Here is a 26,913-nt window from a genome sequence, read left to right as displayed (position 1 = left end):
TCTGATAGTAAAGCTTCCGGATGCAAAATGCGGCCAGCACAGGCTAATGTTACACCTCTACACATGCAATTGCTAAGCATTCACCTGAGAGACATATCTGTTTTTACTTTTCCCCTTTAATCATCTCTGGCTGCCAAGAGGAAGTACCATCAGAAGGGCACAGGCAGCTTCTGGGCCACCACCTAAAAGGTCCTGCTGTATGAAATGCAAAACAGACGTGTAGCATGTACTTAAAACGTGTGATGCAAGTGAGATACAGTTGCAAATACATTCTGTACTGCTTTTACGTTGACTGTGGGGTTGAACATTTCTCATTAAATTCTTGACCCTTTTTCCATTCTCTTTTGTAAAAATTGGTGGTTTGCACGAGACTGGAAATTAAACTCTTACTTCATCATTTTTGACACAAGACTTAAAGGTGGCTGCACACATTTAAATAATAAAAAAACAGATGTTGCCTTTATTCTGTGGGACAGGTTCAGTACGGAGCACGTCCATTTGAGGGTGCAAATAAAGACCCGCAGTGACAGAAGGAAACAAAGGCCTCGGAGCCTGCTAGAGAGAGAGTTTCTGATTAAACACTGTTGGCACAGTACACGCAGCATTACCTGAGTATGCCTACAGAACAAGAATAATGCTTACTGAGGAACGCATTATTATGGAGGACGTGTTGCACTTTGTTTTGAAAAGACAATCCATCATTCTTAGCAGAGGCTATGTAAAATGCCAATGATAATATGAAGTATAGTAAGTGCCAGACCAATCTGTTTGGCAAGGACAGTGCTAAGAATAGAATGCAACATGTCTGTGTTCACATGCACAGTACAATGTTCTCTGTCCAGGGCAGGCTTTGATATGTATGTTTTTATGAGCAGGGCGCCTTTTCACAATGCTCAGAGGCTAACTGGCAGTAACCATGCAGCACCCTCATACACCAAAGGTGCCACATGCCACATGACTGAGTTGTAAAACAGGGTTGACGTCTGGTGGCTTTACATACATTATTCTGTACACATTTGCTGGGAGCTCTTCAGCAGGACATTATCAGATTATTTTTTCCGAAGTGCCTATGAACTTATGGAGGGAAACTGTCTATGAAGATTCTAAAGGATAAGTGTGGAGTCAATTTTAAAGGCCACATCAGGCCATCCTCTGAATCAGCAGGTTGCTCCAAAATTATTCTTTAATAAGTATGTTGAAAAACAGCTGCAATTTCAATTTATTTCCTTCAAAAAAAGTCAGTGTTTGCTCAGGACCCCCAGGGTGAGTGTTTATTTGTAAATTTCAAGCTCATGCCAGTTAGATGGCCCTTAAAAGGCTAATTCATGACCACCTAACATCTTTCCAAATAACGTCATGCAGTCCTAATGGAATGCCTTAAGGAAAAGCCCATTTCCTGTACCGATCCCGCCCCTCAGAAGCCATGCTGCATCCTGAACCGAATCAAATTGGTTTCCTGCGCCGGAGATCTACATAACGCAGCATGTGTTAGTCAGCAGAATGCACTCAATATGAATATCTTACCATGACTGCCGGTTAAAGAAAATGCCACTGTTTATATGCAGAACACTATCACACCAAACATAGAGGACGTTTCCTGGATTCTGAAGTTAGAGTCAGGTATTCAAAAGTTTTGAATATGTACCCGCTTGACGAAGTCCTGCCAATGTTTGCCTGTAACTTCTAGCTGGTTTTATTATGTTACATTTTCGACATCGCATGCGCTAAGCTACACACCCTAGATAATAACAACAGCTATAATAGTTATGGAAAAACGAGCAACAACTGATAATTTACCGCCAACCCTTGATGTCATTTGCGAAATCGGTAAGAAACCTTTAAAATCCCAACAAGTTTCTACATGCATTTCTGAGAGAAAACAACTAGCTAGCAAGCTGCATACTATACCAATTATTTGTCTCCGCAGAGCTGTAATCAAAACACCAAAACCTACTGTTAGGTTGCCTTCTCGTCGGGAGTGCACAGAGCAACAGGTTTGCAGCGGAGAAGATGTTCGAAGTATGTGATCTATACCTCTGATAGCTAATGCACAACGCGGTGTTTCCTTTGAAGGCGGCTGAAAGCATGGCGTCGTAAATTCCCACCGAGTTGTAAAGCCACTAGGCTTTTTCTCACTCTCGGCTGCCAGACTGGTCCTTCGCAACACCCTGCTACTTGTAAATACGGGGAGGAGGGGCGGGGGGTGGGGGGGTAGGGGGGAGTTCCACATTACATCATGACCAGCTGTTGACGGCCGGGTGTTTACTAACTAGCTGTCAAGAGTCCTTGGAATCGCCTTCCGGCACTTCCCCTGCGGCGCTCTTACTTACACACACGCTCTTTCGCACGCCTGCACGCACTATACACCGACCGTTCCCATCACCGATTCCTCTTTAGGACAGTGTTTCTTTGCGCTAGCCAATGCGTTTGATTGAGTGTTCCGGGCGGATTACCTCATATGCGTTTACGTTGAGGCGAGGCGGTCCGACGCAGTAAAAAGGGAAGGTTCATCTCCCTGCTCAAGCCGCGAAACGCGAGCCACAGCAGTGCGGAACATTCCTCAAGTGTCTGAGCTCCGCTCGGCCCCACAGGCTCTCCAGAATGAAAACAGTTTTAAAGGGAGACATGTGACTCGCAGCCTTGTTGCCAGCCAGCGTCCTTAGTGAGATGACTGAATACCATTAGCCAGCTTTTCTGAGGGCTTCCACTGAGTCGCTCCTTTCAGCGCTGCATTCCTTATCAATGAAAGCCCCCCACGGACAGAGCTGCACTAAATAAGAGACATGGTAACAGCAACAAGTTAGCAAAGTCGTATTATTTTAGTTATGTCATACTTCTAGTGTGTGGGGTGGAAGAGAAGAATAACATTGCCTGGCAACAAGATTATTTTAAGAGTGCATGTTACTAATGTGCAGGTCAATTAGAATTGCATTCTTCCATTTAAGAAGCAACATAAAATGTATTTTCTTGCATGAAAAACTCATCATAATCAGTTTTGCAACTAAAACAGTTTGTGACACATGTATAAATAATAAGCACTGCTTACACTCCCAAAGATGGAGCAACCACTGTTAAATTCTGAACAAGAAGGTTGGAGATTCAAATTCTAGGTACAACCATTCTGAGTAATGAGTGATGGATGCTGATCCAGAATCAGATATAGAAGTCAGACTGGAGAGTGTGGATTCATTTGGTGGCTAGTTTACTACCTATAATCTATATGTAGGTTTCCATTGAATGAAGCCTTAGCTTGACGCTCTAACGCTCTAACGACTCCCCTTCACATCAAGAAAATCCACAGGACCACTCGGTAAAGTTGAACTGTTTACTTTGACACAAGGAATGTTTGGTACAGAAGGTACAGAACAATTGTCCATTAGCAAGAACAGTAATGAGGAAGAGACAGAGAGGTCAAAAAAACTGTGTGGCTCCACTCTCTCCTTCCCTGACTTCCCCCTCGATTCACCCCAGCTCTCCTCACGAGAGTATCAAAAGGCAAATATAGCTGCAAGCAGCAATGAAGGGGCCAAGCACCTCAGGGCCACCAGGTAGACAACTAATGAGAACAACCCCTGACCAAGACACCAGTCCATCACAGGGTGAACAGACACATTGACACCCACTCTTACACTCACACCTATGGGCAATATAGCATGTCCAATTGACATTACCTGAATGTATTTGGACTGTGGTAGAAAAACCAGAATACCCAGAGGAAAACCACATGAACACAGGGACAAGGTACAAACTGAATGCAGACGCGCCCCAAACTTGAAACCTCCATAATGTTAGGCAGTACTGCTACCCATTTGCACCACCACACTGCCCCACACTACATATATGTCAAGCTTAAACATAAGCAATGCCATAAAATGCAGTGTGCCTTCTTGGTACATTGCAATGAGAAGTGCCAATGCTGTTGGAGGAATGCAATTTTTGGGTATTTAAAAAAATCCAAAATCATGGGAAAAATGGCAGAGAACATACCATATTAGCTGAATATAATAAAATGTCCCTGATAAGATCAAATCTTATTTATTTAAAGAAATCATTTCATTTGATACCACCAGGCTTCTAAATAGCTTCATACGCCAGGCTGTGAAGATCATGAACACTCTTGCCCCCCCCCTCACTGAACCATTAATCCCCCCATAGGACCAGACAGACACTATTCTGCACTAGTGCAATCCATTTCATGCTGCACCTGGCACTTTTTGTACAGACAAACAAAGATCATTTATTGACAGTACATGCTGTTATTCCCCTCCAAATGTTTACAAAACTGAGTGTATTGTTTATGGATATGTGTTGTTTTAATTCTCTTTGTAATTTATATACACTGTTGATATAGGAGAAACCACATTTCATTCTTGATTGTACGCAAGTGCATGATAAAATGACAATAAAGGAAATCTCAATCTGAAATCAATTTAATAAAATAAAAATAAAAATACACTGAATAAAACAAGGTACTCTGATATATTTTCTACATCTCTTAGATGAAATTACCACATTTAAATAAAAATAAAAATAAACTAGTCTCTTGGGATTTCTAATAGCACTCAACAATCTCAGATAAGCCATCTTCTCAGGTTTCATAAGTTCCCAGATAGGATCCTTAACTTTGATGAAGCACAAGAAATTTAGTTGAGATATCTGCTTTTCTGCCAGAGTAATGGGTATTTTAATGATTTTTAATGGTATAGCGCCCCAAATGACCAAATTTCATGAAACTTGGTGCATACCAAGTGTTGCTAATACCAACATAGTGTACCAAGTTTGACATCACTCCAGCAAAGCATTGCTGAGATATGACTCATTTCCTGTTTTGGTGTCTTCACCATGGAATTTCATTGGACGACAGCGACCGTATCGTTTGCCCTAGCAAAATCCTTTGAATAACTTTTGATCAGAATCCTCTGTAGATGATACGGACCAAATTTGGTGGTGTTAGGATCAACGGTCTAGGACTAGTTCGCAAAAGTAGGTTTTTCGAAAAATTGAAAATATGATTTTTTTTTCAAAAATCCATTACAGTGGATGAGTCTATTCAATTCAACATGACCCAGGAATTCAGGATCACAACTCTAGGATAAACGGTTCAAAAGTAATAAGCAAAAATGTATTCTGAAATTTGGCCTGTTGGTGGTGCTACAGGGATTGATGGATTGACTCCAAATTTGGTGCCTGGATACCTTGGACTGTGCTCTATGAGGGTGCCAGAGTCCACCCACATCCACCTAGGGCTTCTATGGCCTGCCATAGAAAAGCATTGAAAAAATGATAATACCCAGATACATTTGAAAAACAAAATGGCCAACACACAGGTTTCATGCTTTCCCAGCTAGGGTCCTTCACTGTGATGATGCACAAGAAATTTGGTTGAAACATCTGCTTTGGTTCCAAAGCTATAGGCATTTTAATTTTTTCTCTGTTTTTCTGGTATAGCGCATATGGCCAAATTTCATGAAACTTGGTGGGTACCCAATATTCCCCCTGGCAATAAAGTATACCAATTTTGGCGTGACTCCAACCAAGCGTTGCTGACATATAGCTCATTTCATGTTTTGGTGTCTTCGGCATGAAAATTCATTGGACGACAGCGGCCACATCGTTTGCCCTAGCAAAATTCTTTGAATAACTTTTGGTCACAACCATCTGTAGATGATACGTACCAAATTTGGTGGTGATAGGATCAACGGCCTAGGACTAGTTTGCAAAAGTAGGTTTTTCCAAAAATTCAAAATGGCGGCAAATCCAATATGGGGGACTTTAACGCCAGTGGGTGCATTCAAATCGTCATGACCCAAGGATTCAGGGGAAAAAGATCACAACTCTAGGAGAAAAAGTTCAAAAGTTATAAGCAAAAATGTACCTTGAAGTTTTGCCTGTTGGTGGTGCAAAAGAGATGGATGGATTGACCCCAAATTTGAGGCCTGGATACTTTGGACTGTCCTCTATCAATGTGCCAAATTTCATAAAAATCCACCAAGGGATTCTATGGGATGCCATAGACTCCCAGAGGAGAAAGTATAATAATAGTGAAAAATTCTAACAATTACAATAGGTGCCTAGCACCTTCGGTGCTTGGCCCCTAATTAAAGGTGCGCACAGTTACTAGGAAGCAACAATCATAGTCACCTATTCCCAAATATTACAAATGTAACATAAATGAAATCTTATGCATTTTAAATTATTCACACACCTTTTAAGTGCAAGGAATCATGCAATTAATGTAAAAAATGTAAAAGAATAAATGTAAATTAACTTATTGCATTACTGTAAATATGAACTGTAAATAAATCAACCTGTAAATACTGTAACTATTCCTTCCAAATCAATGAACCATGTAAATTACTATTGTTTTACATATGAACTTAAATTATTGCATGCTGATTAATCAAATACTTATATTTTATATTTCATCAATAAACTGCATTTAGGCTCCTACGCTATATCAATAATCAATATATATCTATAAATGACATCTTTTCACTCTTGCTTGGGTGAGACATCATCAAACTGCACACTTGGAATGACCAACATAAATTTCAAATGAAAGTTCGTCCCCCCAGAGATTAAGCTTAACTGAAATGCTTAAGGTAATATTGTACCCCCTAGAGACAAAACTGATACTTAAATATCTGAGGACAGTAAGATGAATCAAACATTTTCATTTTTCAGAAAAAAAAAAAAACATTCATACATTAGGTGTCGTTTGGGTGCATGAAGAATTTTTGTGTCACGTGGTATCTGCATTGCTTTTGTTCCAGCTAGTTTGGACAGCATATTTTTTGTATATTAATGAAAAGTATTTGGGGCATGAACTCTTTGGTCTGCTGTGGCTTTTAACGCAAATAAGATGGTATTGTGTGCTATAGCAATCAATGCAATGCAAAGCTATTATCATGCCTATTCAAATAATTGTACACGTTCCCACTTTGTTCTAGGAATACGTTCACTACTATTGACTTCCATGAGTCCCCATAACTTACTTCAGCTTAATCAATGCCCATGCAGTTTTCAATTTGTGCTGCATTTCATTCATTTGATTTGCACTAGGCAGGTCCAAGTTCAGTTACTGTTTGTTTGTTCGTTTGTTTTGCTTTGTAAATTTTTGCTTTGTTTCCAGAAATGCATTCACGAAGTCAAAACAGGCAGAAAAGCATTTGACCCGGAACAATCAGAAATCTTTTTTGGATGGAAACTTCCACAGGATGTTTGTGTACCCCTTAATTAAGATGAATTCCTGTGTTATTCTCCACGAGCCTGCTCAGGGAGCTTCATGATAACATCTGCTTACTTCAAAACAAGCACCCGGAGGCACTCTGTGTGATTGTGGGTGACTTCAACCATGCCAACCTGACAGACATTTTACCAAAGTTTCACCAGCACGTCACCACTGCCACCCGACCCGAGGAACGAATACGCTTGATTGTGTGTAATAGGGATGGAGCGATCGATCGGCTGTAGATCGGAATCCGCCGATTTCCGTTCTAAATATGTGATCTTCCGTTCATTTGGCCGATACTGAGACCCAATCTATGACGCAAAATATGTGAGCCAAATTTCGCCACAAGGGTTGGAATGGAAAAAAAAATGTCGTCCATCTGGCAGCTTTTTAAAAAATATCTGATACAGATCAAAGTAATGCCATTTGCAATGTTTGTAAAACTAACGTATCTTGTGGGGGAAGCAAGACAAAAAATTTCAATACACCTAACTTGATACGACCCTTAAGAGTACATCACCCGACCGAGTACAGGTATTATCAGAAGGTAGCGGAGCTAGTGAAGAGTGATATAGCTACACTGACATTAAGCCAACCACCAGCGCAGGAAACATTGGAGAGATACCAAAAGTACAGCAGCAATAGCCTGAAAGCAAAAGGTATCACGACCAAAATAATGGAATTTATTGCGCTAGATAACCAGCCATTTTCGGTTGTCGAGGATGCAGGATTCAGTCGCTTGATATCTCATCTAGAGCCGCGCTATGCCATTCCCGGTAGGAAATTCTTTTCAGATGTTGCCCTTCCCGATCTCTATAATCTCTTCTTTTTAACTGATAATAATCTGCTGCATATTCAGGCTGTTTTGTGTCTTTAAATAAGTTGAGGGCTATTACGTTTGGTCACACTCATCTTCATTAGATAACTGTTAGACTGCAGCTACTGCCTGTTCCTTGATGTAAGTTTATTGCAACAAATCGTTTTCTTACTTTACTCGTTTAATTCAAGATGTTAGTCATTTTAACCAGTTACAAATATGCTGCACATTTAGGCTATTTTTGTGTCAATAGCTATTGCGTTTAGTCATACTAGCACCTTAATAAGATAAAAGAACTGTTAAACTGCAGCTACTGCCTTTTTCATCATGTGAATTGGTTGCAGCAATAGTTGTCTTGCTTGTTAGTAATAATAATAATTTTTTAAAATTATACCGTCTTTTGGTTATTTTCACAAGACCCCCCACGGGGGGATCGGGATCGGGATCAAGATCATTCTGCTCACAGAAAATCGGCAGTTGGGATCGGCCTCACAAAACACAGATCGGTCCATCACTAGTGTGTACACAAACAGATGGGGGACATACAGAGCCATCCCCCACCCCCACCTCGGCCTCTCCGACCACATCTCCATCATGCTGGTCCCTGCCTACCACCCTCTGCTGAAGTCCAGTAAACCAACAACAAAGACCATCACTGTGTGGCCCAATGGCACTGCCTCCATGCTCCAGGACTGTTTTGAATGTACTGACTTGCACATCTTTAGAGAGGCAGCAACAAGCGCTGGAGATGACCTAGAGGAGTATGCGTCATCCGTCATCATGTACGTCAGCAAGTGTGTGGACGATGTTACCACCACCAGAACAATCACCACCCACCCCAACCAGAAACCCTGGCTGAATGCAGAGGTCCGCTCTCTGCTGAAAACCCCTGACTCCATGTTCAGGTCTGGTGACGCATCTGCACTCAGAGCAGCAAGGAGAAACCTCACTGTGGGTATAAAGAGGGCCAAAGCTACATATGCTCTCAAAATCCAGGGTCACTTCTCCACCAACGACCCCCGGAGCATGTGGAGGGGTATCAAGGGCAGACTACACCAGAAGAGACGCAGAATGCGCCAGGGACCCATCTCTTCCTGATGCCCTTAACACCTTTTATGTTCGTTTTGAGGATTCCAACACCTCTCCTGGCTCCAGGCTCACCCCCCCCCCCCCCCCCCCCACCAGGTGAGCTGCCCCTCAGCGTGACCGCAGTAGATGTGAGGAGGTCCCTGCAGAAAGTCAACCCCCGCAAGGCTGCAGGCCCAAACAACATCCCAGGCCGGGTCCTCAGGGACTGTGCATACCAGCTCTCAGAGGTACTGACGGACATCTTTAACACCTCACTTTCCCAGGTGATTGTCCCAACATGCCTTAAGACTGCTACTATTATCAACAGCTCAACAGTGTCATGCCCAAATGACTATCGCCCGGTAGTACTCACCCCAATAATCATGAAGTGCTTCGAACGGCTGGTCATGGCACACATGAAGAAGACCAGTAGACCCCCATCAGTACGCATACAGACAGAACTGCTCCACTGCAAATGGCATCTCATCTATGGTTCACCTGGCCCTCACTCACCTGGAGAGCAAGGACTCCTATATTAGACTGCTCTTCCTGGACTTCATTTCCACCTTTAACACCATCATCCCACAAACCTTGACAGACAAACTGACACTACTTGGACTGAGCTCATCCTTGTGCAACTGGGTACTGGACTTTTTAACAAATAGGCCCCAGTTCATTAGAATCCACAACATCTCATCCTCCCCCATCATCCTCAACACCAGTTCCCCCAGGGATGCATCCTGAGCCCCCTTACTGTACACGCTGCTATGATTGCTCAGCCAAGCATCTAGGTAATCATATTGTGAAGTTTGCAGAGGACACAGCAGTCGTGGGGCTCATCACTCACAGCGATGAGTCCGAGTACAAGCAGGAAGTGAAAAAACCGGAGGCCTGGTGCAAAGTAAACAACCTCTCCATCAACATAAAGAAAACATAGGAGATGATTGTGGACTTTAGGAAGACCATCGGGGGAGCAGCTGTTGAGATGGTCTCTTGCTTTAAATACCTGGGGTTGCACATCTCTGACAACCTCACCTGGAGCATCAACACAGCCAGCACAGTGAAGAAGGCCCACCAATGCCTCTACTTCTTGAGGAGGCTGAAGCGCGCTGGCCTTGGCACCTCAGTCCTCACCTTCTTGAACAGGTGTGTGGTGGAGAGCATCCTCACTTCCTGCATCACCGTGTGGTACGGTTACTGCTCTGCTGCAGACAGACAGGCACTGCAGTGGGTGGTAAAGACTGCACAGAGGATCATTGGCAGCAGCCTACCCATCATCGATGATATTTACAGCAGCAGGTACAGGAAAAAGGCCTCCTGCATCATGAGGGACTCTACCCACCCTGCTAACGGACTGTTTGCTCCCCTCCCTTCAGGCAGGAGGCTACGCAGCATCAAGGCCAGAACCACCAGGCTGAGGAATAGCTTCTTCCCGGATGCTGTGAGACTGACAAATTCTGCGACCCACTGAACAATTGCTGCTATTATTATTATTATTACTGTTACTCCATTTCAGGGCATTATTACTCCATATTAGGGCATTGCTGCACTTTAAGACTAGATAAATTTCTGCACTTTAAGACTAGATAAATTTCACTGAACAATTGCTACTTCTCACTGAACAATTTGCTGCTATGACTACTACTATTTGTTTATTATTAATAAATAATATTAATAAAAAATAAGTAAATAATAAATAAATATTATTTATTTATTATTTACTTATTTTTATTTTTAATGGCGTTTCTATTGTGTGCTTTCTTCCTGATTTTATTGTTTCTATTACCCGAACTGGGACCTGAGTACCTCATTTCATTCCCTGTCATGTACAGCATGTTCTGGAATGACAATAAACACACCCTTATCCTTATCCTTATGCTTATCCTCTAAGAAGAGAAGTACATTGGAATAACGTTGGGTGAACATACGCCTGCATTCTGCAATCCCCAGTGGATTTCCAGCCCTGATTTTTTTTTCTTTTTTTTTTCAAATAAAAGAACAAAAAAGGAAATCTCTTCGTGGTCTTGCCTCTTATGACTTTAATTTGGAGAATACTAAATTACCTCTAGATTCCATCTGCTGATCTGATCAACGCTATCAAGACGACAATAAATTCTTATCGCTAGTGCTTGTTGTCTAAACGGCCTATGGAAAGAAAATAAATTGAGTTACATTTAATAAATGCATTTATGTATTATAAACAAATGCTTTTAGTCCACAGCACTCTGGAATAGGTTGAGAGAACACTGAATGACATTATCTCAGAATACATTCCTAAGATGTGTAAATACCCATTGTATCCTTAATTTTTTTAATCAAATATTGTCTGTTCTTTCAATTAATGTGATTTGGTTTGTTATCAGAAACACAAGATTGCTCTTCAAAAGATACACTTTGTTGGCCTCATTAGTTCATGCTGACTGTGCACTCATGATGTTGAGTGTAGTAGCATGACTGAATAATTAACTTGGTCTCATGCTGTAGCACTTACAACATATTTGCTCTCTGCAGAGTTTCTACCATGGACACCTAGACAAAGGCTGTTTGGGGGTTTAATTGTTCTTTAATGATGAGAGAGGCCTTGTGACAAGGCAATAATGCACCGGATAAATGGTCTGGCCCACCGCCCCAGAAACCCTCCTCTCAGGATGAGAGCTCAAACTGTTTAAAGTCAGGGGTCGAACCCCTCGAGAAGACAGAGGAAATGAGAGTTGGGGAGGGGAGGGAAATGGTATTTCAAACATGGACAAGAAGAGGAAACGTAGTCCTGCATACACCAGATTGTCTACAATACCCTGACCATCCATGCCCAACTTCAAACAGTGCAAGGACTTTGACGGCTCTGAAACAGGCTTCTTCACCATGGCCCAGGCGGATTAAAGACGGGAATTCATGAAGCTTCCACGGCTCCTTCACATCCAGTGACTTCGTACTTCACTCTCTGTCAGAGTATCCGAACATGTGGAAATAACCAATGACAAGGGGATGAGCTTAAAAGGGTTATGTTTGAAAGTGATCTGTATTTCATATAAATCACCAGCACATAAACACACGCACAAGCACGCATACACAACCGCCCGTACATCACTTGCAACAGGCCCAAACACTGAATTATTTTGTTTTAAAGAAATAGTCCTGAAGAGTATTTTTACAGCAGTCTGAAAAGCATCCAGGGTGGCTATACTAGAGAATAATACCCTGCAAAACTGTTGGTTGGTTTATAAATAAGCTATCAACTGTATCTATGATGTATGCAAATCAAACTTTCTCTGGTGTCTGTGCTCAAGTACTCATAAACCATATATATCACACAATCAATCAACAACAAATTAGGTCCAATTAGACATATGTGCTGAATGGAAATTGCAAAGTTAGTTATGGATAACTTTTTTCTGCAGATTTGCCACAGGTGCCCTTTAAAAACAAGGATTGGCCTGACATTCTAAAGTCATTACAGATGGAATGTCAGTTCCCTGACCCCTGTGCTAATATTTTGCAGCCACACTGCTATGCAGTTAAAGGGGAAAGAAAGGAAGCTGTTGTGAGCAAAGGTCAGGTCAGCTACCTGTGTGCAAAAAAAATAAGGAAAAATTTGTCTTAATTGGTCACCGGGTTTAGCTAAATTGGTGACCACTTTGTAGCAAATGTGTGTACACTGCAGCACACTTAAGACGCAATGTAGGATATATTGAGGGTGTGTCAGTTCTTTTTTTTTCTTTTTGCTAGAAGTGATTAGGTTACATACCCAAAGGGCCACAAGTATGTCTACTGTTTCATTCCTTTATGGTGGTCTTAAACCTGAACAACTTCACAGCTGATGTGAAACAGACCACTGTAAGCATAATTCGCCATACAACAGTAGCATGTGCAAACCTCTTCCAGACATTCACAAAATGTATCCATGAAGCTGAAGCCACAGTTTTCTGATTGCATTTTTTGGTGAATGGAGAAACTTGATTGTTGTGATGGTTTTCTCTTTGAAAAAGAAGTTTAAATCAGCAACAACTACATTTTGGTTTTCATCAAATAACTTTCACTGTCATGAATATAAATGTTTCACTCTATGATATATAAATGGTTCACTGATGTCCACTAAACATTTCTTAGGAAATAGATTTTAAAGTCTCTTCTGTCTTTCCTCACATTTCCAAAAAAAGGTTTAGCATAACAAAGCAATATGATGAAATGCTCTCAATAATTACACTTTCAAGCTGAAATGTTCAACTTTTGTCAACTAGCCAACAAAATGATGAACATATTGAATTTTTTTTTAAACAGTTTTTTTTTAATAGGATTTATGTACATGGGTTTTTGGGATGCAATTTTTTGCAAGGGAGGACCCCCTGAGCGGGGTCATAACCCCCATGTTGGGAACAGCCGGCCGATGCCACGGTTGTGTTTTGAATGGCACGGATGGAATCTAACCTTGTCTCCAGGCCAGAGGCAAACACTAAACCCCTGTGCCTCTTGTGGAAAATGAACTTTATGAAAGTCTGCTGGAAAACAATGGCAAACAATCGCACATCTCTGTGGTGCTGTTTTGGCCAAACAGGAACTCCCCAGCCCCCTGATTCCACCTCTGAGAAGCTGTGAAAAGATTGAGGCCATGTCACAACGTCCTTGTTCCATGTAGGGACCTAATAAGGTGCTGATGTCAGCACTGACTTCAACAGAAACAGGGGGACTCTTACCAGGAATGTATGCTGTTTTCCAAGATGGAAAGAGAGGAGGGCTGTCTATGGACAGCAACAAATCAACTGGATGTGCTATACTGTGGATTCCACTAGGACCTGATGCAAATATCATACAGTGATCTTGCAATAATGGAATAAGTTTTGCTATAGCAATACGTCAACCAGCCAATGGATTCACGGCCATGGTTTAGCACATTTAAAATAAGGTACAAAGAAAACAGTAAAAGGTTGTACCATGTCAAGCATTTATGAATCAGCTTTGTAATGGCCACTGCCTTGCATGTGCTTCAGCTGAACACTTTTCCTGTTGTTGATGTAATGTTTTTTGTATTGCATTATTGTGATTTAGTACACGCTGTCATCCAGAGCAACTTACAAAATTTTACATATTATCCATTTATACAGCTGGACATTTACTGAGGCAATTTTGAGTTAAGTACCTTGCCTAAGGGTATAACAGCAGTCCCCCAGTAGGGAATTGAACCTGCAAGCTTTTGGTTACAAGCCCTACTCATTACCAATATGCCACACTGCATGTGAGAATATGTCTTTTTTTTGTTCAACCAGTTCAAACAATTGTGCAAATTTGATAAAGCAAACAGCAATATAACTGTTATAATGTAAATGCAGACAAATTCATACATAAGAATTTCAAAACATGTTTATTCAGTTCTTCAAAACATGTATGTTCAATTTTTAAGCTCCAAACAGATGTGCATTAAATGATAATTGGAAAGCACATACATTTTTAGATATCATTACTTTCCAGAATGTTCTGCATTAAATCTTGCTGTCCCGCATTCAAAGTCCTGGTGTTTAAAAACATAACAAGGACCCAGCTGCTCCATGTGTGCAAAAACTACCTCATACCACAGTTGGCTACAACCAATAAGCTATGACCGACTGTCAACGCAGAGATGCTCCTCTAATAGTATATTAAAAAAAACCACACTCCAGGGAGATGGAGTCCATAGAGCATACCCCCACCCTACATGCATTACATTTAGCAGCATAAACCCCTTACTACAATCTCTAGCTGGCAACTACAAGAGGCCTGGAAACACAAAGACAAGCAGTACTGGTGTAGTGCAAAGTTAAAATTTTCTCTATGCGTTGACAGGGTGTTTCTTGGCATTGTTCATTTTAACGGTATGAGGTGGTGAGCTAACAATTGCTTTTCAGAGGCAGACAGAGCAGCAGGTCCCAACCCTGGGTTTGCGACCCTTGGGAGGGGTCTGAGCCTGGAAAAAAAATGGGGTCGCAAAAGACATAAATGTAAATCTTTTGAAAAAAAAAAGGACTGTTAAAACATTTAGATGCATTGTTTTACAGCTACTTTTTTGTTATTGTTGTTGTAAGCTTGTTGTACATATTTGTAAAATTGAAAGAGAAACTGTTAGATGCTTTCTGTTTATAGCTATGTTTCATCACTAAGTATTTCCTTTTGTCCACTTGGATTTGTTTTTTCAGAATATTTGACGTGTTGAAACAGGGTGATGCTGGGTCAAAGGTCAGGAAGGCCTACATTAAGAGGACATCTTCAGAGAATCCCACTGAATGTAAAACAGTTGCCAGGTTGCTAACCCAGGTTAAGCCAGAACTCAAGCACTTCCACACCTAAACGGTGTCAAAACTGACATGGATTCTGAGACAAAGTCACAGAAGAGGTGAGATTGGCGAAAGTGAGAGCCCTTGTCTGAAGGGATGTTGCTTCTCTAGTTTTGAAAAGGATCCTTGTGATTGGCTCTGTAGCTTACTGTGATGTAATACTGTGATGCAGTGAAAATGTATGCAGTTAAAATTACAGCAGGAGAACGTTTATTGTATAAACATACAGTAGGTCGAATACATGCAATGTATTCTTCTTTGTGTTCTGTGTGAAATGAATTTAGACAAACTAATATCCTGTGAGAATCCTTGTGAGAGTTCATTTACTATATGACTGAAAATAAAATAATTATAACATGTTAAGTATCGATGGGTCTGGGCACAGGGTGTGCAGAATCATAAGACTGCAATTCAATTGTCATACAGAAAATGTCACATCAGATCACAGACAGACATAAATTCAGAGAATCAGATTATAATATTAAAAATTTAGTGCATCATGAAAGGTTCAATCTCTCATAACATGAGACTATTGATTTTGGAGACAGGAGCATATGAGAAAGCTTAAGCTTCATCTTTTCACCTAACAATATTTAAAAGAGCATATGACTGTTCCCTGCAAGCCACATGAATCCACTCTGTTATGACATAAACGCATATGTGTGACGTAACACATTCAATAGTAGAAGAAAAGGGTAAGGGTGTTTTAATGTTTAGGTGGTGGAAAATTCAACCCAGCTGAAATGTTGTTTGTATTGAACTGTGAAATGCAGGATGCATGTAAAATAGACAGATCTCATGCCTTTTTTTGTATAACAAGTAACAGGTGAAAGTTGATTTAACATGAACACCCTCTCTTCTTCGGTATAACAGTGTAATGCAGGACATTAATAGTCCATCAATAAAGAGGTTTAATTTTCTTAAAAGAACTTAAAATCTAGGAATTTGATTTTTTTTTCTAGAAGTAAAGTATGCCGGCTGTGCACTACACTTTGATGCAGCCAACAAAAATAACTTTATCATAATTTTGTTTGCAGGATAATATTGCACCAAAGATTGTCTGCTGCTGTGACTTTTTCCATTACATAGAAGATCATCTGTGAGTAAGGGACGCTATCTATCCCAGACTGATAATAGACCTTTCCTGCGATTCTAAACATTGTGCTTCATTTACTGTCTGGAACAGGAAACAGTTTTGAGCATCGCCCACTGCACAGTGACACATTGGAATTTGCCGTAATTACGAGTGTCATTTACAGTACCACTGAGGATTGAGAAATGTTCCATTTAATGGCAGAAGCTTAAATAAGCCCTCTGCTGCACTATCAGCAAGTGCCTAGTGGGAGTGCCTAGAGAAGACACACACAACAAAAACACTGATTTATAATAAGTGCAGGATTGTGGGCCCTGTCTTTGTTCCTCCATCTCTAAATCTCCTTCTGTCTCTTCTCTACCTCCCCAGAGGTAAATGAATTGACAGTATAAGGCTTGCAAATCATTACTGCTCTAATCCGGCCCTCTCAAATCCATGTAAATACTGTCTGTTTTTTGGTCTGTATTTCATGTGAATTTTAGTTCTGCAAGATACTGTACATATTACCTAAAAATGTTAGCCTACATATTCCTCTCATACCTGCAATTATTGGTATTATCACTATGCTGCAATCATTGCATAAAGAGCAAAATGCATGCTTGTTTTAGATCTTATTTTATAGATTGATTGACACCATTACTGAAGGCACAAGATGAACAAGAGCTATGTAGAAGACTGCATCTAGTAGCCATAGAAGGGAATGTACTTTGTTAATAAAAGAAAAAGATGTGAAATATATACACTGCAAAATATAATATCACTGGTGAATGTGAAGTCTTGGAAATGTTTTTTTAAACCACATAGATTCAGTGTTGGGCAATGTTGGGGTCATCTCCATTTAATTATAAATAGCTTGAGCTGAAAGAAATGCATTAGAAGAGCATGGCAACCTCAACCTATCATCAACTGTCACCTCACATTTCTGACCCCCAGTGTCCAGGTCATGACCTTAAGAGGGCTAGAGGAGCTAGATAACTTACACTCCATGCAAATGTCAGTGCACACACCCATCCCCGGGCTAAAGAAATCATGTTATCATCTTTTATGAAGCTAGTAATTTAAACTCACAATCACTGCCGGTTTGACTAACTTGCAAAATAATGGCTTCAATTAAATGATTCAGATCTGACATGGAGTAAAGTGGAAGCTATTGCAGCCCCTGGGGGCCAGTGTAGCCTATCCCTGCCTTCGGTGCCGAACCAGCCACCACTTCTGGAGAGCCCTGTCGCTCTGCAGAGACGGCTTATTTCGGAAGCAATTGAAAGCTCATTACACTATATAAAGTAATTCTTCCCTCCTGAGACCCCCGAGATGCTGCTAATCTCACCACTGATGCGTCAATTCCAAACTTGCATAGCCAGGCAAGAGTCCTTTTAATCCTCCTTGCCCCCCCCCCCCACCGCCACACCCCAAATAAGCCAACATGATCCTCTTAATCTCAAAATCGTCCAACTCTGCATGTATTAGTCAGATAGCCTGACAGTGGTCAAACATCCATGTTTATGGATTGAGTGCCATGGTGGATTCCACTTAGGCCTACTGTAAATGTTTTTGTGGAAATGGGTCAAGCCCATGTGTTCTTGGGTTCCAGGCAGAGAGAGAAATCTGGCATCATTTTCTTTAGCTTTTATCAGACAACACAGGAACCAAAACTACTGGCACTTTGTTTCTGTTCCCCATCTTATTGGCACTCTGCAAAGCTGGCCAGGCTGACTTAATCCTCCACCCCTGAAAATGCAGCCGATTAAACAGCTTTCTTGTCCAAAAAACAAAGTTTCAGCATTTTCCTTGTCAAGCATTCAATCTCCTCTGCAGAGGAACTCAAAACACCTCGCCACCTATTTTGGACGGAACTCACGTCTCTTGCAACTTTTGCAATCTTTCGCCCAGACGAAAAGCTGCAGTGCGTCAGAATTGGTCGCAGCTGTCCTTGCCTCAGAAACTGCACACACCTCCCTGCTTTAACCACGTTATAGTAAATCCAGTCTTAAGTAACCTGCTGATGCAAGGGCAATGCTGCCAGGTGGGTCGGTCCTCACCTTATTCTCACCTGTGTTTCTGGCGTTCCGATGGCTGGCTCATGCATCTGAAACCCAGGAGCCCCACGGGTGGCGATCAGCTTCAGCAAGTGTCCCAAAGTGAGAGGGCCCCTAACAAATGCCGCTGTGTTCCCAGCAACGTTTGCATGCGATGCCACGACTGGGCGCTTTGCCAACTACACCCCTCCCGCCCATCCCCAGGAGGCAAGTGCCGAAAAACTGACAAGCCCTCCCCGTCCTGAACACATCTCCCTTGTCTCCCTCCCTCTTTCAGACACGGCACAAAAGGAGCCCAGCCGCGTGACAGAGTGGGCCCCGGAAAAAGGAGGGCCATGAATGAGCCCAAATCATTCCATCCGGAGATGGAGGTGGGGGGGTTGGGGTTTGGGGTAGGGAGGTGGTCGGGGGGCAGGCTGGGGCTCAATTGTGCCATGGAGTACCCTTAACACTAGCAGCTGGAATGAGGGGGGATGAATTTTTAATGGGGGTGTCAAATGCAAGACCTCTCGCCTTTAATTTACATGAGAAGGACAGAGGGACGGTGGCTGCTGTGACAGCAGGACCAGGGAGTGCCCCTGATTATCTTTGCACGAGATGCATTGAAGCGCCTGCTGCTGCAAGGCCTGATGGGTAACCTCCCATGCTAGCAGTCCTGGCTGGTGGGACCTTGTTACAGCAACTTGAGAGGGGTGTACCAAGGCACTTGTCTACATGCTGTTGGCTGTCACAAATGATTGACAAACAGGGGGTGACCAGTCTGTTTGTGTTTGTGTTTGTGAGGCCACAGCAGAGGGAGTCCATGAGGAAGTGCAGTTTGCAGGTGACAGAAACAAGTTAGTCTGAGTTGCACCAATAGGCTTAAAGCCAACCGCAATAAAGTTATTCATTCAAAGATCCCTCAGTGCAGATAATAAAAGGATGCCTCCTCATCTGAGCCCAGTATCAGCCCATCCAGATCAAAGATAGATTAGTGGACATGCATGGCACCTGCTTTGAAATGATGCTGTGAACATGCAGAGAGTGTGAGCAGACAAAACGGCTCCGTACTACAGCATAACTGAAAAAAATGCAGGTTTCCAGTGATACGTCTTCATTATGTCCCTGAAACCCTGTGGAAAAATATAGGATATACTTTCAAGCCAAATGCACAAATAGGGATTAAGGCGTCAGACATGTGGCCTTGGCATGACTGTGAAATCTCGATGGCTACATTGTTTTTGAATGCCTTCATACCATGTGATCTACTACAGTAAATCTAACTGTGTGTATGGGTCACAAATCAGACATCCCAAGGTTAAGGGCATCTGCTAAGAGAGAGGTGTAGCGTGCTAGCAATTCACATCACGCGCCTTATATAATCCTCTCTGGAATTTCAACTACTTAAGTACAAACCGTATGGTTATTGGTGAAGCTTGCTTTTTATGTGACTATGAAACCACCACCAACCTCCCCACCCCAAAAAGGTAGCAAAATCTGAACATGGTTGAGACAAGCAGCTTCAGTGTTAAGACATTTACAGTAAAAGAGTGACATTTACTTTGAGAAGTTACCAGATCTGAAGATCTTACTAGTTCACTAGCAAATGATATGTTCAGACATATGTAAGAAATGTGTTGGACATATGCGAGAAAGCTACATACCCTCTGGATAGTCTCCAGCTTCAGGGATTTCTGTCCAGACAAAGCATCTTTTGTCTTTCTGCTCTGCAGGCGGCAGCACTGAGCAGCCTTAAAAAGGGATTCACCTCACAGGTGCCCAGCAGAGCACACAGACTCCTTGACTCAAAAAATCAATTCAGGACACATTCTCCAAATGTTGCATTTGCACCAGCACCTCTGTGTTTGAAGAAAGACAGCATGTCCATCTTTTACAATATTACAGACACTTCCAATTTTCAGATATCCTTGCAGGAACTCAACCATAGATGTGCATTTCACTGGTTATTTTAGAGAAATTTCCCCTCCAAGGCCCCAATAAACCTCTATTACAGTGTGTAATGTAAAAAGGGGTTCCAGTAATTCTTTATTGAAATGATCCTAGGAGCCATAAAATGTTAAAATATCAAAATATTTTAAATACCCGTCTAGCACCAATCACATCATACCTCACAGTACCCATTCTATTTTAGGGGTGAGCAATGTATGTAGGGGGAATCACACCCTTCCCAATGGCTCGGAGCCAATTTTTGGCACCTAAAAGGATGAGGACCACTGGTTCATTTAGGACAACAGTAGTGTTCAGTAAGTATGTGGAGTGCTGGACTTACAGGGGATTATTAAGTGTAACATAACACAGTGAAAGTGCATTGATGCAGTTTCCTGAAAGTGTGTCATGTCACCATGTAATGCACGGGTAACCTTGTGAATGGTGACAGAATGGCAGTTTTAAGGGAGGGAAACAGCCCAGTGTACATCAGGTTTGGGCTGTGTTCTGTTATACGTTGTCACCTTTTTCTCCTAAACACAGCAGATCTCTTGTTGCAAGGCAGCGCGTTGCAGCTGGGTGGCTGCCATGCTGTTACCATGGTGATTAAGCTTCCCTTTTATGCTGAGTCTGAAGGTAGAGTTCTTTGTGCTGTCACACCTGGGTCCTGACTTCTGCTTGGGTTTCATCGGACATCAAATGGTGACGACAAGTCACCCGCAGGATGGGGGGGTGTCCCATCCAGCAGGATCTTACCCGTGCCCTCATCCAGGATCCATCTCCCATGGGAAACAGGGACCCTCCTGTCGGCATCCCTCTCATCACCCAGCCCCCTGCATTTGGCGTCGCCCTTTTGATGTCTAAAGATCCTGAGCTCCTGTTCCCGGGGCGCTTTGAACCCCTACAAGAGGCCTTGCGGCACATCCCGTCCCATGGCTAGACGGGGGGACAGCAGTGACAGGTCAGGAGAAGAGGTGTTTCTGGTTCAAACACATACCCAGATTCCTCTGATCTGATCCTCTGTGAAACTTTCCTGGGAATTTTTCAAGAGAGAAGAGGAGCATGTCTGGTCTTTAATCCAATGCCCAATCACAGAAACATGCCTGTCATTACCTGAAAAGAGAGCAAGGGGAATGACTTTGAACACCTAGCTATTTGTTAATACCCTCCAGACCCTACTACCCCTTTCCCACCACAGAGCCAGGCCCAATGTGGATTATGATGCCCCTTTACTAATGCAGAGCTGGAACCAGGCTGATTCATTATACATACCTCTTTTACACTTCCACTGTAGAGCTGGAACCAGGCTGATTCATCAAATATACCACTTTTCCCTTATCACTGTACGGCTGGAATCAGGCTGGTGCACTATACTCCATTTCCACTGCAGAGCTGGAACCAGGCAAGTTCATTATACCCCATTTGCACTGTAAAGCTGGAACCTGCCTGGTTCACAATAAACCTTTTCCACTGTAGAACCTGGAACCAGGGTGGCCATTTTCACCCCTTTCCTGCTGGAAAGGTAGAAGCAGACTCATCCCTTATTCCCCTACAGAGCTCATATCAGACTACCTTATTATACCCCTTTTGTACTGTAGGGTCAGAACCAGGCTGGCTCACTTAGTTCATGCCTCTTCTGTTAGGACTAATATTAGAGAGAGAAGGGTCCCAAGTGGCACAGTAGGCAAATTATTTTCTTTGAACATAAGGTTCAGCCCAAGTTCAAAACTGGCTGTGTCATTTGCCGATATTGACCAGGATCCCACAGTTCTACACCAAAATAGTTAAGTTCCACCAGGGGTAGAGGTGGTTAGGTCAGACAGGGTTTCCTTGTCTCATTGTTCGTAGGCACCAAGCAATGCCTGGGAGCTGCTTGGATGACATTGGTGGAGTTGCGCCCATCCCTTAGCAAGCAAGTGTATTGGATGATTGCATTTGTCTCACCTCAGCACTTCTTCACAAGGGCAGAGGTTGTTGCGATGAGTACATACAATACAATACAAAATACAGTTATGGATTCCAAAACAGAGTTGCATAAAGGGGAAAAAAAATCATTAAAAAGAATTAAAGAAATTAACACGCTGATCGCAGCAAACAGACAGAGGAGACAGAAGTAATATTCAGGCTAATAATCTCAAGAAAACCTCAGCCATACATCACAAATGAGGTCCAGACAGTCATGTCAATCTGGGCAGACACCAGCAGTGTGAGGTTGTGTGATACGGCTCTGGTCACAGGGAAATGCAATGGAAAAGCAATCATACTGTACTGGTTCAGCCAGCTTTGACCTCAGCTCACGCTAGCCTGATTCCAGCTTTCCAGAGGAAAAGAGGCACTGTTTTTCCAACAGACATGGCTGGAAAAGGAGAGGTTTCCTGCATTTGGATTTACTCCAATGTCCTGACAGGGTCTTCCGCAAAGCTGGGGGTAGGGGACCAACTAAAGAAAACCTGTCCACTAAAGTGATAATGCTCACAATCCTGGTTGAAAGTGGAAGACAATATGCCCTTAGAAAATGTGTACAATGTGGCCTTTGCTGTGAAATGTAAATTGCTTTTAAAGCATGAAAAGGAAGAGTGGACACCCTGCCTCTCCCATGAAATGGACTTATGTCAGTTAGCAGTGCTCACTCTCTCTCCCTCTCCCTCTTGCTGTCTCTCTCACTCTTTCTCAAACACACGGTCATAAGCCACACATTAGGCACATTAGAAATGGTTGGTTTTGTTCATTCTAAATTGGGTGCATTTTCTATTCAATATAATGAGGTTAAACAACAGGAATTAACCAAGACTACCTACAACCCGTGTCACTCAATCAAACTTTTAGTTTTAAAAAAATAAAGAAACAATCCAGAAATAGCCAGACCTTTTCGCACCTTTGTCAAAGCATCTTCTTTGCATAGTTGGAGCTGGTGCTCCCCCATGTGGAGGAAATAAGTAATTTTCTCCATTCAGTGGCAACAATCCTGATTAACACTGCTGAAAAACAGTTCCATCAGTTATATTCCAGGTTAAATTCACCTGCTCAGCTGAAATCAGTTCAACACAGTCAAATAATATTATAACAATTTATTTTGTCACACCTGGCCATTCATTAACTACAAATGCAGCAACATGTTTCATTTCAAACATTATATTTAGTGACAATTTATTTAATATATATAATAATAAAATAAACAATATAACAATAAAATTGTGCTTTTAAATTTTGTCTCTTGTTGCCGCCTTTACCCTGACGCTCATTGTGCCGTTTGAAGTTGTTGAAGTTTGCCGTTCGAAAGTATATCGTACTAGTTGCCCTTTAGGCTGTAATTGTAAAAATCTGATAGTACTGCGTCCTCAAACAGACCTTGCTCTCAGCTGAGAACTGTCTCATTGTGGAACCGTACACATCCTGTCCCCGTACTGTCGCTGTACCTACTGTATGCACTTTTGTAAGTCGCTTTGGATAAAAGCGTCTGCTAAATAAATAAATGTAAATGTAAATATATTCTCCTTATAACTAAATTAGATTTTAATAAAACTGTTCAACCAACTTGAAATATTCAATTACATTTTTGCACTTCATAAAGACAACTATAAAACAATAAGGTGTGATCTGGACGTTTTCTTTCTCAAAATCATCTCTTGAGATTTTACCCTCCACATGATGTGCAGAATGTGTGTTTGCTTTTTGTAGATGTATTTTGACACATGTGGTTTTACAGTCATCTTGTGCAGGAAAGATCTGTCATCTAGTATGTTTCTTTCCAACATCTTTACCCTCTCAATATAATGTTCTCATGTAGCGGAAGTATAAAGAGTTCAAATGCCAATTGTAGGCCATGGATCTGAACGGCTGAAAATCTTGTAGGCCTTGAGACCATTTTGATTACATTGGAAGCTGACAGTCTCCCATGAATTTAATGTAGCATGTGAATGATTCTGTATTATTTTTCCCCATATCCTCTTCTCTTAAGCACTTTGTCTGTGTCCCATTGTTTTCAGCAAAGCAAAGTAAATCCCTGTTATTGTTTGATGTCTTTGACATTTGCATGTCAGCTCATTAACTTTTTGGTTACCTTATTAATAGACACAGACCTAGTTAGCTTTTTAGATGCTTCTGATTAGTTATCCTATACCTGCATTCTGTATTACATGCTGCCTCCGTTGAAACAAAGGAATAGATAATTGCCAAAAATGATCGAACAATATATGTTCTAAAGATCAGCACCCTTGAACCTGCTAGAGAAAGGGAATATGAGTTGGTATCTGTAATATGGTGTCATCGTAACACCAAGTTAATCACAGGTGCAAATCACGTTATCCATATCTTAGTACATAAACATTTGCAAAACAAATGTTCTGCCACACACTGTATTCATATCAATCTGATAAATACAAGCAAATGGGTCTGCCCACATTACCTTCCACACACAAAAATGGCACTATTCCTAACAGAAGATGCCTAATGTTTGATCTATTCTTGGCCATGTGGTTTATCGTTTTAATATCATGGCGCAATGTTCTGTGTGCTAAGCTACGCAGTCAGTGCTAAAATAAATAAATAAATAAAGAATATGTATGTAATACCCAATTCTGTTGGCAAAAATGTCAATATGTCTCTAAACATTTAGAGAGTCAAGAGAGATTTTATTGTCAGACCATCCATATACAAGTATACAGTAAGGCTGAAATAATGTTTCCTTGGGAACCACAGTGCTACATTCAGACAGTGAAGGACAAAGACAACATAAGGTGCAGAGAAGAAAATCAGTAAATAACAAGACAGTGGGTACAATAAATACTAGAAGACAATAAATGGACAAAATAACAAGACAATAAATGGATGAGCGGCAGGCAGAAATGCGCAATTAAGCATTCTTAAGCATTCTTGTTCGGGGGCAGCAGGGAGTTGAGGAGCCTGACTGCCTTAGGGAAAAAACTGTTGCAGTGTCTGGCAATAACGATACGGATGCTCCAGTACCTTCTGCCAGACGGCAGGGGGGTGAACAGTCCACTGGAGGGGTTGGAGGGGTCTGTGGCAATGCTGATTGCATGCCGAATGTAGTGTTTAGAATTCATTCATGGTTGGGAGAAGGACCCCAATGATCCGCTCAACTGTCCTCACTATCCGCTGTAGGGACTTGCGGTCAGCGATGTTGCAAACCAGACGGTGATGCAGCTGGAGGATGCTCTCTATGGTCCCTCGGTAGAAGGTGGTGAGGATCGGAGGAGGGAGGCTGGCTTTCTTCAGGCTCCGCAGGAAGTGAAGATGTTGCTGGGCTTTTTTGATTATGGTGGTGGTGTTGAGTGTCCAGGTGAGGTCCTTTGCTATGTGCACTCCCAGGAACTTGAAGCTGCTGACTATCTTACTTACTTAGCAGAGCCGTTGATGTTCAAAGGGATGTGAGTAGCAGGGTTCAACAACCATCTCTTTAGTTTTCTGAACATGAGGAGACAGATTGTTGTCATATTTTTATGTTTTTTTTTTTTTAGGGCTGTCAACGTTAACGCGTTAACGATCGTTCGCGATTAATCGCGAAACTTTAACGCGTTAATGTTTTAATGCAAATCAATCATATTTCGCGCATACGGTCACACCGGTGTGATTAGCCGTTTAGCGCATATGCTAAAACTGGTGCGATTAGAACAATAGATTGGAGAAATTCTAGCTAATTTTAGCTTTGAGGAAACAGCCATTTAACTCTAAAGATATAGCAAATGCTAACTGAAATCTATAAGAAACTTAATAACGCAAATGAAAATATAACGAACCATATAAGGTAACAGGCGCGCTACATACTATAACAAATAAGTTACATGCGAAAGGGTAAAAACGAAATTTGCCGTTCAGCACATCTGCGTTTAACACGCCTTTCAGTAATTCAGCCAGGTAAATATCCGCGCTGGAATTACGGAAGGAAGTTGCGGTCAAACTTGATGATATGATTAATTTGCGTTAAAACATTAACGCGTTAAGGTTTCGCGATTAATCGCGAACGAGCGTTAACGCGTTAACGTTGACAGCCCTAGTTTTTTTTCATAAATCATCCCAAAATTATAAAGAATTATTTCTAATTGCCCTGGTTGAAGACAAAGCCTGTAATGGGATATTCTGTCCTTATTATTACATCCACTGTTTACAAAAGCCTAGGCTACAATCAAATGACAGAACAGGCCATGCAGACAGAACAAACCAATGAGGGAAAGATTTATGATAACATAATGAGGAAGATAATTTAAGAAAAAGATAATTATGATGATGATGATGATAAGGAACAAAGGGCAAAATTATTTGAGTTTGTGTGAAGTTGCATGTTAGTGAATTCACTTTGTTCAAATGAAGTCAAAAAGTATGTATTTAAATGTATATACAGAGTAAGAACTCGTTCTCATTGTAGGTATTTTTGTGGGACACCCCAAAACAAGGTTGTTATTGGTGTGGTTATGTGTTACGCC

The sequence above is a fragment of the Megalops cyprinoides genome, chromosome 11 (assembly GCF_013368585.1).
Source record: "Megalops cyprinoides isolate fMegCyp1 chromosome 11, fMegCyp1.pri, whole genome shotgun sequence".
Lineage (NCBI taxonomy): Eukaryota > Metazoa > Chordata > Actinopteri > Elopiformes > Megalopidae > Megalops > Megalops cyprinoides.
This window is presented reverse-complemented; position numbering follows the sequence as displayed.